This window comes from Electrophorus electricus, chromosome 19 (assembly GCF_013358815.1).
Source record: "Electrophorus electricus isolate fEleEle1 chromosome 19, fEleEle1.pri, whole genome shotgun sequence".
NCBI classification, from domain to species: Eukaryota; Metazoa; Chordata; class Actinopteri; order Gymnotiformes; family Gymnotidae; genus Electrophorus; species Electrophorus electricus.
In genome coordinates this window covers 5137491-5153291 of record NC_049553.1, presented here as the reverse complement: position 1 = coordinate 5153291, position 15801 = coordinate 5137491, and the positions used below count along the sequence as shown (strand labels likewise).

At 46.8% G+C, this 15801-nt stretch overlaps 1 long non-coding RNA gene across 1 annotated transcript; it reads right to left on the bottom strand.

The window, feature by feature from the left end:
- Positions 1-2354: 2354 nt before the first annotated feature.
- LOC113580467 lies at positions 2355-6498 on the bottom strand. The gene is made up of 3 exons (XR_003410966.2): positions 6406-6498; positions 5973-6033; positions 2355-3660 (listed from the first exon to the last, which is right to left on the bottom strand). It is a non-coding gene; the product is annotated as an uncharacterized LOC113580467 (long non-coding RNA).
- Positions 6499-15801: the final 9303 nt, after the last annotated feature.

The window sequence follows — 15801 nt, the reverse complement described above, 5'->3', positions numbered from 1 at the left end:
AACAAACAGACCTGGAATGTAAATGGTAAAAGGTGCATGAGGGGCTTTCTAAACCCAGTCACCATTTTCTCCCCTCATTGCTCAAATATGTGGATAACAAAAATTAATTATAATAATAATGCTCCTCCCAATTTATTTTCAAAAAATGCATCTTCCAGAAAATAGCTTTTCCCTGAAATGCGCCTGGCTAGAATTTGAACTAGTAAAATTATTGCTTTGGAAAGCCAAGACATAATTCCTCATAAAATGTAGGCTACTGCTAAACTGTATATAGCCTCAAAATATTTAACAGCACACGAGCAGTTAAAAAATACCATTGACCCACCTGCTGTAACACTTTTAATAAATTACCAAAATGCTGCTAATAAAACAGAATCTTGTGCTAAGTTTCAGTCAGACAGTTAATATTTTACATCCCTTAGGTCTATGTGTCAGCCCAGAGTTCACTTTACAGGTGTGACTGATTAGAACAGGCATGGGCTCAAAGCCTGCCATGGTAAAAGGGTTTAAGGAAGGTGCGAGTGTGCTGTTGTGACCGGTATTCCCTCAGCCCTGTTCCCTGTGCTCTTCAAAAATCCTTTCTTATGACAGGTAGTTGCTGGACGTCTCCCAAAGCCCCTCAGGCTTATTGGTACTGCATGTCTGCAAAACTAATGGAGGACGACCAAAGGTAACAAGGCGTTTTGGAACAATGCTGAACACTGAAATCATGGCAGCAAAGCTTGGGGGGGCAAAGGGGCGGGTGAAGGGTGGGGGTGAGAAGGTGGGGGCCGCGGGGGACCGGGGGTGGGGGGGGGGTGGGTAAGACTAAAGTGAACCACTGAAGTGCTACAATTGTGGAGGGCTAAGAGATCTCTGTTATTCCCAAGAAGAATTTCTTTCTTTACATCACCTCATGACAGATGACAGATCAAATGTGGTATTGTTTATAAGAATAACTGTACTTAAACTCTATATGAAGAATGAGTCAACTTTTTTGATTCATACTTTACTACTATTTTATTAGTACTCTGGTCCAAGGTAGAACGTATCATTATGCATGCTTGCATACATTTGCACTTCTTCTGAACACTTGAGGCATCCATGAAATTTGGGTCTCCACCACCAATAATGGAACAATCAGTACAATACAGGACACTATGAATTACAATGTGCCGGTTAAAAGCAAACATCTCGCAATGCTGTGGGCATTGCGAGATGTTTGCTTTTAACCAGCACGTTGTAATGTGCTGTCTTTGTGGCTGAAACATCGGGCAGTGCTGTGGTTGAGCCACAATTAGCCTTAAAAACGATTTCAGCACCACAACGCCTACACATCTTCTTCTCAAACACTACACAAGACTCCTCACAAATGTGTGAAGTTGCCTCTAACAAATTAAAACCTTATCACCTCAGGCTCCCTCTCATACACTCACACATGAACACCCACACACACGGACACGCACACACACGGACACGCACACACACAGACACGCACGCACACAGACACGCACGCACACACACACACACACACACACTCTCACAGAGGTCAATCTGAGAGAATATCTATTATGCACTTCATCAATCTTCCTGGATTCTGGCATTTTTCACCGGCTGAACAAATTGTCAGTTATCAAAACTCAATTTCAGAAATGACATGTTAAAAAATTCGAGCAGCCAGGTTTGCCAGGCACCTCGTCTCCCATCCTGCCCGGATGGAACTGCTGTCAAAGGACAAATGAAGTTCAGTTCTCCCTGTGGCCGGCGCTAAAGCAGCTTAGTGAGTGCAGTTTAAAAAGTCCATCCATCGGGCTTAATCATCCCTTCGCAAGTTGTTCCGTGCTGATAAGAGTATTGGTAAACTGATTTGGGCATGATTCTACGATAGGGGCAGGAGGCAACGCGCAGGACCTGTCAGGACACATCAGGACCTGCGAGAAGAGAGAGTTGGGGTCATGTCAATGCCTAAGGATAAATGAGGATGTAAAATACCGGGGCTATGAAATCCCAAGCTTAAACCGTCACCATGAGATGAATTACTTATTAATGAATGTGTGTGAATAAGTATAGCATACTCAGCCGAGTAATAAAGAAGCAACCTTATTTGAATTATCCTAAAAACTATTAGTTGCTGTAGGCCACTGTGTCTACAATGAAAAATAAAGTATATTAACTAAGAAAATCTTACATTATCAGGGATGACCAGCTAGCAGGTTATTCCAGGTTATACCCTCAGTATATCAGCTAATACCCAGAACATCCATGCATGTGTTTTGGCTGTACTGTCTCTAAGAGAGAGACATATCTGTTGTTCTTGCCATTCACCTAAATGCTCTGCCCTATTCATGCAGATTTCAATGCGACAGCGTCCTTCATGAATAGGGAAATGGTAGTTTATTTGTGGTAATACAGTTATGTTAACAAAGAAAGCCTGTTAATGCAATGAGCAACAGACAGATCACTGTGAGTACAATGAGCGTATCATGGAAGCCTTGTGATGGAGTCATGAGATCTGCAAGCCTAAACCTGGCGCTTTCTCTCTGAAAGGCCGCGCTGCTAAAAGGAGGGCCGAGAAAAATGGCCAAACTTCGTCTGTGCAGGATGAAGAGCCACAATTATCATAAACACCAGGGCTGATGCTCGCCGCCCCAGTAAATCCCTGCGACCAGCTCATCAACTTCCCTAGGCCCGGCCAGATTACTCGAGGGGCGCTCTGTAATTTGCAGTAAAGAATAAAGATGACACCAAAACAAAAACAAATCTGAGATGATACAAATTAGGAGTGTGCTCAGTTAGTCTGTCAACGCTGTAAATTTCCAGCATGTAGTGGAAAAAAATACAAACAACAACAACAACAGAAAAAAAAAAGTGCTGTTCTAGGCACGGGCATGCATAGGAATTAATGAGCTGTCCATCTGCGTCACTTTATTCCCCTGCACCGCCGACACCTCCGAAACGACGCTGAATCAATCTGCTGTTATGGTAATGATGCTCCAGTGCTGGAAATTATTACGCTAAATGGATGGCTTTGGTTCGAAGTGCAGGAAGGCTCATGTTAGTTGTGCTCCCTTCCCTCTCTGTCCCTGCACTTCCTCCGCCTGGTGTTGGGCACGGCTGCGTAGGAAGGGTTTCAAATGGTCTTGTCTCTCCTCCGCTTCACACCACATCTGTCTCCGACCGGATCGCTCTGAAATACTGTCGACTCTCTTAAATGTGCTTTAAAGACTCCATTCATAATGCAGGCCCCATTAAGCCATATTTCCATGTTGAGTTTGTTGGCTCTGCAGAACCTGCAGAAGTAAGTCGCCCGAGTTCCTTTTCGCCTGGAGGTTCCGCGAGGGCCTCGAATCGGATCGGCGGGGGACCGGCAGGGGACCTCAAAGTGAGCCGGCCATCAAAGATGAGCACTCACTGAAATGCCGTCGTCTCAGATGCGTTTTGCATGATTTACGTGATGGAGGGAAAATGACACAGGGAATCCTCACCGGGCGACGTGTCGGGCCTCGGTAGCGCCTGTGCCGTCAACCAGCTCCTGACAGCACCTGCGCAGTGGAACGGAACAGCTCTCGCGAGGCCTCCGTCTCGCTGGTGTCACGTGCAGCCTGGTGTCATCACTGAGCTGCAGGAAGGAAGGCAGTCTTGGACCCATGTGACGCTACATGCTAAGCTCCTGCTGGAATGCTGGGGAAAAAAATGTAAAAATAAACCACACACAGGACGGCAAAGCACCAGGTGTAACCTTGACACAAAGAACATGTTGGAACTCTCTTCAGATGAGCTGCTTATAGAGAAAAGGCAAAACTGCTGTGAGAAACCAACTCTGTATTTATATCTGGTTCTAAACATAAACACATACACGGATCAAAAATTTGATCCGTGTTGACGGTTGATGTCATTTGTGTTTTCCAACTCAGTAAGGGCGAGACGCATGGCTGGAGACAGAAGACCCGAATAATCCATCATGTTGGCGGGCACGAGGCGGAGCAGCAGAAACGCAGGCGGCCCCCACGGCACACCCCGGCATGCTGATGTCAGGGGTGATCTGGCCGACACTTCCCCTTTTCCCACGGGCCCTCACTTGTTGAAAAGGGGTCTTACAAGCAACAGAACACAAAAATAGCCCCCCACACCCCCCAAAATATCCAGGGGCTCCCACTGCCTCTGCGTATCAATTACGGGTGCTTTTTGCAGCTTGTACATCAATATGGGTCAGCTTTAGCAGGGTGCGAGGGGTCGGGTGGGGTGGGGGTGTCAACGCGGATCAATAGCTTATTAATACAGGACAATGGGACAGGAATGCTGGCAAAGGCCGGGGTGAAGGGGACGACGTCCCTGTAGACGCGCGGGTGGTCTCGGGAGACAAGCGGAGGTGGCGGCCTTGGGTGCCTGGTCTCTCGCGACAGAGGTCACCGAGCCACGCCGTTAACCTTCGGCTCAGACACAAGCAGGCTGTTAGTCTTCGGAGCTGGCACGGCACCCGAGACCAAGCGTTGTAGACTGGGGGCGAGTGATTCATTCCTCAGCAGAGTCTCAGTTAAGACTTGATGGATTTAATGGCAGGCACTGCTGCGTGGCTTTGTGAGCAGGGAAGGGTCCTTAAAACCTTATAATCCACTCCCCAATCTATTTATTCATAATAATTGTCGAAATGAATTGCTTAATACCTAGTTGCCTATTTGTCTAATGCAAGTTTTAAAATGTCAGACAGGCACTGAACAAAAATCCTTTTTATATTTAAGCTTTTTACCTTCAACGGTTTGGCATTTATTTATGACCCATCATATTCCTGGTGCCTGTAGAATCTTTGCACAAACCCACATAACAACAGTGATCAATCAGACGGAATGGGCTGTGTCGTAGCCATCCGTTTTTTTTGTGTATGCGCGTGACAGCGTGGCCACTGTTCCGAGGTGTGGTGGTGTCAGCGGTGTGCGTGTTAATTTTGTTAAGAGGTAAGGATAAATCAATTCTTCATCCCGCATTCCACCATACGTGTCGGCCGCCCCTCCTACAAGTGTGCATTGCATGAGGCAGGTCATATCTCATCATCCCGGCATGAGGGAGGGGGTGGCGGACCCACACGGGCACAAGCGCGGGAGGAGGGATACGCGTCGTTCCTGGGAGGAGGTGTTTTCCATTCGGCAGCCCTGCAGGGAGCCTGTTTACGGCTCTTACTGGAGCGGTGCGGATGCCCTCGCCGCCGCACGCGCGCGCGCGCACACACGCGGCGCACTCCTCAATGAATAAATCACTCCCCTGCTGGGCCTGGGGTAGAGGGATCATGCAAGCTGGATGAGGGGAGAGACCCACGCCTCCGGTCTGTCCTCGTCCACTTATTACGGGTGGGTTGGGGGCGTGTAGCCGCTCTGGGGTCTGGTGGCCAGGGGCTTGTTTACTTCTCTAACGCCCTCAGTGGCAAGCGCCATGCTCCTGCACCAAGGAGATCGGCAGCACCCTCCCCTCGCGTGCTCCACAAGCGCGATCAGCTCTACACACATGCGACCGTGGCGACCCACGCTTCATTAGGCGACCCAAGCCTCCGCATAATGCTGCTCTGTTTAGATCTAGACGAGTCCACATTTAGATGTCCACTTCATTTAGGCGGTCATCTAAAGCTTGACGAAACAAACGTGCACCCACTGATCAGGCTGTACCTACACTGCCAGGAGCAGCGAGCTGATGAGTTTTTCCCGCATGCTGGGTGAGCGATTGCCTCGTCCTACAAAGCCATCACTGCTGAATTATCATCATAATCATTATAATTATTTTCCCTATTTCGCCACTCGCCAAATACGCAACCCCTCGTCTCGCTGCGAACGCGAGATAGCGTGCACATTTCACTGGCGCTGGCGTGAGTGATTTGGGCAACTCAATTGATTTAGGAGGCTGGGGACCTAGCTGCCAGTTCGTTATCAAAGTTCATGCATCGTATTTACCCCAGTACGATTACCTTAACAAGGGACATATATCACATAATTAATCCGGCCGATTACCATCAAAAATCCATAAAGCTGTAGCATGTTCCTTGGCCTTGCCACCATTAATTATGCTTCCCTGATAAAAAGTGAAGAGAGGGAGAAAGAAAGAGTTATGTACACAATTATGTTACCATTTACTCTATGCATAGTTGAAATCAGGGTCAGGGCAGTGCGCTGTTTCAGTGCTCGCACTGAACGCTTTATATTGAGGACCTGTTACTAAATATGGATGCTATTAATGACAAAGCCCAGAGATCGTACATGAACGCAAAACATATTCGGCGAAACAGTACGTTTTGCTCCTCTGCAACAGCTCAAGGAGTTCATTTTCAATACATTTTGAGAGTGGCTATGAATGATTTTAAGTGATCATACACTAAATGAAACTCAGGAAACTAATACCAAACCAGACCGTTTTTATAGCTGTCATTGATGCGTAGTAACTGACCTCGTGTTGCTATCTCTTTCTCGCTCTGCTGCATGAGGGAGCTGTGGTGCTGTCCAGGTGAGTTAGCTTATCATAGGGCCACCTGCTCCTCACACCACAGGCACAAGCCTCTCTTCCGTTCTCTTTCCGCCTAAATCGCCCCCAGAATCTCCTGAATTTATCCTGCCTCCTCTGTCGTCCAAGTGGCTTCCTTTTGGAACGTGGCCTCAGCCCCCGCTATCCCTGGTATGCGGGAGGGCAGAGCGAGACAGAGACACAGGAGTGACCCTAAATGATCGTCAGCCTTTACTCACTGTTCTCCTGCCAGGGCCCCTTGACAAACATCTATCAGCGGAGACAGGCTGTTTGTACCTGGGCTTCGCGCGGGGGTGACCCGGGCGTCTTATCGGCCCATCTGCTCCACCTCTCCCCTGCTCCCCGGGCCGCCGTCCCCGCGCCGGCCGGCCCCCACACCACTCCGCTCCACATGGACGGAGTCTCCAGACGAGCTCATCTCCCCCACATCAATCACAACTGTTTTTAGACGGTCTAGATGCTTTCGAGGGGTCCAGGTCCAGTGTTTTTTTCTTCTCTCTCTCATTCTGCTGACACACGGCTGTCTTCAGCTCCGTTTTTTTAGGGACGTCCTTTCGTCGTTCTCCTCGCTTTCTTCAGGTGGGCTTGTGGGAAGATATCTATATGGATGCCGCTTCCCAGCAGTTCCAATACATCTGATACAATTTATCACCACCGATCAATATACAGGAAACTATGGTCAGTAATAAAGAATGTACAAAAAATTATATTCCTGATAATATGAATATACATAACGTTTCCAATATCACTTCCATCAATATTCCATATATTTATTTATTTCTTTATGATGGGCTTTTATGTAGCCTGTTCCTTTGTCCTCTTGTTTATCCAATATTATTCCCATTCATAATTCCATTCATTTCCATTTATAACATGTTATCATACATCATCATATGTTCCTCCTAATAATAAATTGGGCATATGGCAACTTACAGGGCCGTGTCACAGTACATACACACGAGCATACGTATATATAAGCCGCCGTCAAACACAGCCTCACTAGACTACACTCTATTGAGAAATGGCATGTCTGGAAGTGGAGAGGAGCAGCAGACACCAAGCACCAGGCGGAATATGAATATCCACTCGCCTCCTCCGCCTTTCAGGGTAGTCCCAGCCCTTCTTTGAATGCTCTTATACATTTATGTATTGAACGGTTTATAGCGGGAATCTGGGCCACTCCGGAAGGAGACGGACCCGCTGTCACGTTCTCCATCTGGGAGCAGCAATGTGGGTTGAAGTCTTTCTTTGGCTTTCTGGGATTTGTTCTCATTACATCGGGTTGTGCGTTTGTTCATAGGAGCGTCAGTTACACGAGGTCTGCAGAATGCAGACAGGTTCAAAACCAGCTTACTGATCTTCATGTTTTACATGGTCTGCTTGACCGTTTTTGGGTTTTTTTTGCTTTTTGTTTTTGTTGTTCTGAGTTTTGTTAGACTTTTTTGGGGCATGTCCGTGTCTGGGAGTTGTACTCTTTAAGGACAAGTGACTAAACCGTTTGATGTTTACAATTAGCCAAATAGCTCACATTTCCTTGCTTGAAAACAAACTCGAAAATAAACCCAAAAACTGCTCCAGCTCTAGTCTTGGCACCAGACACCCAAATATGTTTTAGTCTCCAGTCAAAAATGGCTGACATCCCTAAAGGGAGCTGATTCCATGGTGGTGGGTCCATGCATCTAGGTGCTCATCTCCAAGCTGACTTCTACACAACATGCTGACCAGTTTAGGTTAAGTTAAGGTTACCCTAGTTGACCCCAAGATCATGCCTAGCTACACCGTAGGAAAATACACATCTAATTAGTATTGGTGGGAGCGCTTCGAACATGTCTGTGCAACACGTACCCCACCATGTTTAAGTTTAATGATTATTTCCATGTTACTTGAATAAATAAACCAATATTTAAATCTGAAAGGAAAAAAAAACAGAAACAAAAACAAAAAGAATGGTAGGTTGTGACAGCACAAACACCATAGAGGAAGATGTGAGAACGAGTGCTCTCATCACTCAGAAAGGGCGACAAGCCAGCCAGAAAAGCACAGCGTTCCCGCTCTGCACCAGAGCTCAGAGAGAAGGCAGCACGGGTGACATTTTGACAACAGACGTTCTGCTCTGTGGCAGACAGTCATATCAGAATGCTCTGTTTGGAAAAGACATTTGACTCCATTTTCAGTGTGTAAATACATGAGATTGATTCTGAATACATATATAAATATTGATTCGGAAAAAATCGAAGTAGCCTGTCACTTCGCTTTGCATATACAAACTACTATACGTAGGGGCCAGTAACAACGCCCCCCCCCCCACGCAACATGAGACTGTATTGATGTGACATTTTGATACAACACATAAAGGCTAACTATATGTTAGATCTGAAAGGCTGCGCGACTTCCCAGATGAAGCCTGACTGAGAAAACGACCAGTTACGTGAGCATTAACAAACAGTTTAGCGCCGCCAGAGTGATGAACCGCAGCACGAAGAGTGCTGTCGTGGTCCGTGTGGTGGAACACGTCGCCTCGACAGCCCCTAACCGGCTCAAAAGCCCCGCGCTGCGCATCTCATGCAAATACCGTCTGTCTAGAAGGGGGGAGGGGGGGGAACCATCCTGCGTGGATCCCGCCATATTAAGGTCAGTCCTGTTACCGTGTGATATAGCACAGGTGAGGGCTATTAGCATGGAAAAGGTCACTTTGAAAAGTGGAAATCAAATATGTGATTCTCGAGGCCATTAAATGGGCTGAGCGATTAGTATTCATGCGGAGGGGATTAACAGAAAATATGAGCACCACAGAGAGGCTGCGGCAGCATTAAACTCAATCAGTTCTGATTTTCCAACCTGGGGACACTGTTTCTCCACCTCCCGGTTCAGGGCTCTCATTAATATTAATGGCTCGTAGACAGGCTTGAAAAGCAAACGCCGTTAAAAACAAACCCGCTGACCGCGCCGCTCTTGCGAGCGCGCAAAGTTTTCTTCGCGCTAATGTCACCTGTGATTCCATCTTGAAGCTTCAAGGGCCGTATGTTTGGAGGTGATGAAAAGAATTTTGAAGAATTTTTTTTTTTTAAAAACAAAGGCTTTAAGTGCAAGTGTAATGACTACTACTGAGTGTGGCCTGTATCTTTTATTAGCACAGTACACGTCTCTTTCATGCTGACCCAAAATCAGTCGACGTCTGTCTCATAGTTATCAAAGTGGGGCCTTGGGCAGCGTGAGCTGGTCCCGGATCAGCGCAGGCGGCCTGTGCGTGCCCGGAGTGCATGTGTGGTAAATGAGAACGAGTGGCGAGCGAGGTCCCCCGGGGACACTCTGGAGCAGGAGCTGATCTGCAACACGTCTCTGGGCCAGAGCTGCACAGACTGGCACCACACCCACCCACCCAACAGCTTTAACCCAGCATTCCACCTTCCGCACCATCTGCCTGCCCACAAACCAGCAGGAGCTCCATGCACAGCGCACGCACACCTGTGCCTGCCACTTCAGATAGAGCTGTCAGACATGCACACACACACCCGCACCCCCACACCCACACCCACACAGATGCGTGCAACGATGAAACGCAGCTTTGCACATCTATATGTACTTTTATTAATTGTTTCGCTAGAAACACAACATGGCACGTGCTCGGCGTCAGGTTATTGTGGCTGGGGAAGAACAACTTTTGGTGAAAGGCTAGCTATGCTAATTTTGTTTGCTCTCGTCAGCCACTGAAGTAAAGAGGTCACCCCTGGGTTGGAAAATGTATAACCATAGGCCACATATTATGCATTGTACACAGTCTGTTACAGTTGGCATTTAGTGGAGCAAGCGCAAGCTCACAGCTTGCCTTCTTTCAGCAGACAGCCCCTCACACACACACACACACACACACACACTTGCCCACACATGTGTGTGTGCTTGCTTGTACAGTTCTATGATGTAAAGAGGACAGGAGCAGGGCCTGTGGGCATCTTCTTGCTGTTATATTTCCTCGAGCGGGGGGAGGGGAGGATGAATTTCAGTCCACAGAGAGAGAAGTGCAATTAAGGGAGGGCCAGGGGAGCAGATCGTCCAGGCGTCTCTCGTTTTTCAAGCCTCTGTTGTACCCAGTTTATCTCCTTTGCTCTTTCTCTCTACCTCTCACTCTCTCTGTCTGTCCTGCCTCCACCTGTCTCACTTACGTACAAGCATTCTCTCTCTCTCTAGGCTGAAGGTTGACCATTTGATGACGACACATCATTCTCAACACCTAGGACCATCTGCTTGCCCCGAAATACAGTAATATTGTGACCCAGTTTCCTGAAACTCCTGAAGGCTCTAGTCATAGAAACTTTCGAAAAGGATCTTAGTTCACAAATTTAATTTTGGCATGTCGTAGAGTTAAGCTGATCTCTGCATTACAAAGAGGATCAGGAGGATCACGCTGAAAATGACAAAACTATGTCAGATAAATGGAACCGCTTAGGTTTTTGTTACAAAGCAAATAATGTTTTGTCATGTTTACAGTATATATCTGCTGTTCATAACGTATGCCATAATCTACTAACATATTCCAAATTGCGGATTTCATCACCATATATTTTCAGTAATAGCGGGCAACTGTTCAGTTATAGTAAACAGTTTAATAACAGACAAACAAATATGATTCTTGTCTCTTAAGAGGCTCCAAATTTATAGCAAGCGCCCAAGGCCAAAGAAAGAAAGAAAAACGCAGCTAAAACCATTAAAAAGTAATAACAAGAGAATCCTTCAACCTCACAAGCTGCCCAAGTCAGCTTTAGTGTCAGCTGGGATTTTCTATATTCTGCCTTTCTCTAACCTTGGTCAGGGAAAAAAAAGACCCACAATTAGTCAGCATTAGTCATAAATGAATAATTGATACCCATTTAAAATTTAGATGAAGCTGCAGTAGGTTCTCAAACTGTGTCCCCCCGAGTATGAGCATGAGAGCAAGCATGTTTCAGTACCAACAACAGGTCTCTTGCTAGAGAGAAGAGCCAGATTTCACCCGTGTGTAGCCTTGCCAGTTCATTGCGTTGGGGTCCAAACACAGACGTTGCATGGCTCGATTCTGGGGCTGCCGAACTTCCTAAACGTCAGTTCTGTGGAGAAACTCTTCAGTGTGGTACGGTGTTACGTTCATATTACAAATGACAAGTCATACACAGAAAAATCTAAATTGTCAAATGTCATCGTGTATCCCTTAGTAACGGAGACCAGCACAACACAACAATCTTAACATAACACTACTGGAAGAGTATTTTATAGTCGCCATATACATCTGTGCCCGGCCTGCAGTAGCCCATTCCCTCTTGTGTAATATTTCTTTAATTACTTACTGGATGTCCGCACCCTAAAAAGGAAAGACAGCTCTGACAGCTCTAACACCACGCTTAAAGAAACAGAACGCAAAGTGCTCAAGTGGAGATGAGTCTGCCCCTCAAATACACTGGCTCAAGGAGCACTGATAGAGAAGACGAGCAATTATACTGACGTCTACTTGTCAAATCTGCAAAGGAGCTACCAAGCAAAAGCATTTCACCATCCTGACAGGAGGCTTTAAGAAGTGTGGCAAGAACCTTCGGGGACGGACCGCTGAATTGTTTCGGAAACTTTTGCAACTGTAAAATATACGCAGGGAAGAAAGGGGACCATTTGAGGCCCGACGTTCCTGTCCTTTCGGCACGGCGCAACGTACACGCGTGAGCCCGCGCAAACATTTCCACTTTTCGACTTTTCACCATTTGTTAATGGCTTCCATGATAAAGCCAAAAGGAACTGCTGGACCACTTGTCAGATAAAGGGCGCGATTGTCATCCGACTTCTTGCCCTGATGCAGACGAACCATCTTCGCCACCCTGCCCCTCCCTCAGACTCCGCCTTTCGCTCCATCGGAGCCGTCGCTGCCAGACGGCGGCGTGCTCCTCCGCTCGTCCCTGCGCTGCGTAGCTGCGGCCTGCGGACAAGCCGCGCTTTAGGGAAATGACTAATATTCATTTGGTCAAACTCGAGCCTGAAGCTTGACCTTTTTCTTGCGATAACGAGGCCTGAATGTGTCGGCTCCCGCTCCCGCGCACCAGCTGTGGGGTAGCGTCACATGATCCCTTTGCTTCTGCGGTGTCGGGTCAGGGTCTGGTTTTCTTGCGGGCACGGTTTCAAAGCCCACGCCTTTAAACGCAAACCGTCTCCCGCCGCTTTTAGGCATGCGTGCTACGGGTTCCCTTGCAAAAGCATATGAAAGGAATGCTTATGAAAAACGGAGGAGACAAAAGTAAAAAAGAAAAAAAAAGAAAGAAAAGAACAAAGGCTCTTTTTTTTCTTCCCTGTATCGTTTCGTCTGGGTCGTCGTTTCTTCTGCCAAGAATCCATGATTATAGGGCGTCACCTGAGATAAAACCGCACGTTGGCATCCTTCTCTGCTCTTGGCTGCACAATGAGTCTGGAGGCCTCGGCGCAGGCCAGCCCTACAGTATCCGACGTCAATCAATACTCTCATTCACCCCGAGGCTTGATATCATTAATAACCTCTGACATGTCGGGGGTGATAATGAGTCAGTGAATCTGGGCTCTTATAGTGCAGCCAGGACGTTCGGGCCATGTTGGACACCTCTTGATCAATACCCTGCGCTAAATAGACTCTGGCTTCTATGCTTGCTCTGCTGTTAGCCTTTCTCTGCACAGCGTGGAAAGCTCTTTTAAATGCACATTGCGACATTCACGCCGGCAGACTGCAGCAGACGAGCAACGGGACAACTCGGGGCTTCACCCGCGTGTTGCAAATAATTAGCGACGTAGTCGCGGGGACGTAGACCGTTTGTCCGCGAGAGGCGTTCCCGGACCAGGACGTGCGGGTGGAGCATCTCGCCCCTCTCAAGTTCAAATTGGAGTGGTCAGCCGTCATTACGCTGGTGTTCCACCGCTCTTTTTCCGCTCTGCCTATCAAAGGCCCGCGTAGTGTGCTGCGAATAAATGTGAGGCGCCCGTAAGGCCTTTGGCCCTCTCTGCTGATCGAACGGTTGAATTTAGATGATTGATTTGGGCAGGTGATGTGCTGCTTCTCGGCCATGAGGATGGATCTCGGCCTGGGATGAGAGATTTCTCCACTACCCTTCCTGACAAGCCTGAAATATGGCCTGTACTGGTTAACCAAAAGGAACACAGACATTTTCTACATTAGAAGAGTGCCCATTATTTCTGCTTCAGCCATGAAAATCAATTCTGAAATGACTGTGCTCAAGGCCAGAGGAAGGGGAAGAGGAAAACAGCTGATGCGTTTTGGGCTGGTCAAAATGGATAAAAAGAAAACTTGTTTTTTGTTTTCTTTTAAATTTTGTTCCCCCCCTTTCATTTCATTTCCCCAGTACCACTGAGAGCAACCTTTGGGAATAGGGATTGTTTTCGTGCATTTCGCAGCCCTGCAGTCGGGGCTTTGGTTTGTCATCGATGTCTCTGTTCTGTTTTTCTCCAGTGATGGCCGGTTCCTCGCTGCTCCATGGCTTATGGGGAAGGTCTGCAGAAGGTTTGCAGACTGACACCTTCTTCTTTGCATTCGAAGGTTGTGAGGATGACCATGGGCTTCGAATATTAATTGCTGGATTATGTTAAAGCTCTGTAGTCACCTCTTGAGAGTGGCAACAGCCAATAATACATGCCACATATATCTATTCTGCTGAAAAAGACGTTTTCATGAGAGAGAGAGAGAGAGAGAGAGAGAGAGAGAAAGAGAGAGTGTGTGTGTGTGTGTATTTCTGTGAAAGAGAGAGATTTCACCCTACAGTGACCAATCCCTGAGCCACCATTTTCAAAGCAGTATTTATACAATATCCTAGCGCTCAGATGTCAAATGCAGAGAAGAGCCTGACCCTGGATAGAAATGAACTCCACCATTACTTCAAGCAAGTTCATTGTAGGTGCGAAATAAAATATGCTCATTGAACACAGGTCAGTCACACACACACACACACACACACACACACACACAAAACAGGAGAACCAAACAGAAAGGAGTGGCCTGCTCTCTATATGCCTCAGTGGGAAACCTTCAGGTTTGATTTTCAATACTTTATGTGCTTAAAACATGTATTGATTGTACACATCTCCACTTATTTACTACACAGATTGGTTTGATTAAAAACACAAAGTTATCAAAGTTAAGCTATGAACAAAAACCTAAACTGTCTCATATAATGTCTTGTATAATGTCTTAATATACGGGAGATCTTCAGAATAAGAATAGATAAGTATTGACTATAGTTTTAAAATGATACCTTGTAATACACTGGTTTGTACTTTTTTTCTTGTTACATACTAAGAAATTCAACTACCATGAAGGAAACCGGCTTTTAATAACAAATGCGGGCATACTAGTACTGACAAGATACTAAACAAACAGGTCTGTCCTCGTATGACGTAAGCTCTGGAGTAATGCTTGTGACCAAAACGTTTGTGTTGGTGGGGTGGATGTGCCACTGTGTCCTCATGTGATGTATATGAAATGTGCATGTGTGCGAGTGTGTGCTGGTGTGCGAGTGTGCGAGAGGAAATTAAAATGCCAACTCCACATCTGTTTGAGTGCTTCAGCACCATAGCTCACTCCAGATATGTTCATCTGTTAAAGTGGCACAGAGTGACATCTTCAAGGAGCCACTGCATCCTGTGGAGAAGCATGAATATAAACGAGGTGCTGTCTGGGGTAAGGGAAAAGAGAGAGAAAGAGAGAGAGAGAGAGAGAGAGAGAGAGAGAGAGAGAGAAAGAAAGAGAGAGAGGCAGAGAGAGCGAGAGAGAGACCCATGTTCTCTGGGACTCCACCTCCCAAAAATGCCTCCGCTCAGATCGATTGGCGCACTTCCTTAAATTACCCACAATCACAAGAGAGGGGCAATTTGCATATTTAAGGAGGTAAAATTTGCATAGCTCACAAAAGGGAGGGACGGCCATCTTTCTGGCTTTTTTGATCCGCCGATGCAGGAGAGGTAAAGAAGCCTGGACATCTTCACTACCAGTGCTCTGTGATCTCTGTGTGTGTGTGTGTGTGTGTGTGTGTGTGTGTGTGTGTGTGTGTGTGCGTGCATGTACATGAGAGTGAAAGACTAGGAAGGAGGGAGGGTGGGAAGGAGAAAGAAAAGAGCAAGGAGGAGCTCTGGCCTATCAAGATTTACCTGCTTCTTGACCATGGCTACTCTGAAAGGATTAAAAATGAATGAGCCTGACTCAATATTGCTCATCACTCTCCGAACATAAAGAGTGCTTGGCATATAGGCGCTATACAGGCCATATCTGCCTCCGGAGTCTTGCACTTTTACCCAGGCCCTTCCGGGATTTTTAGTATTTTCAAGCCTATA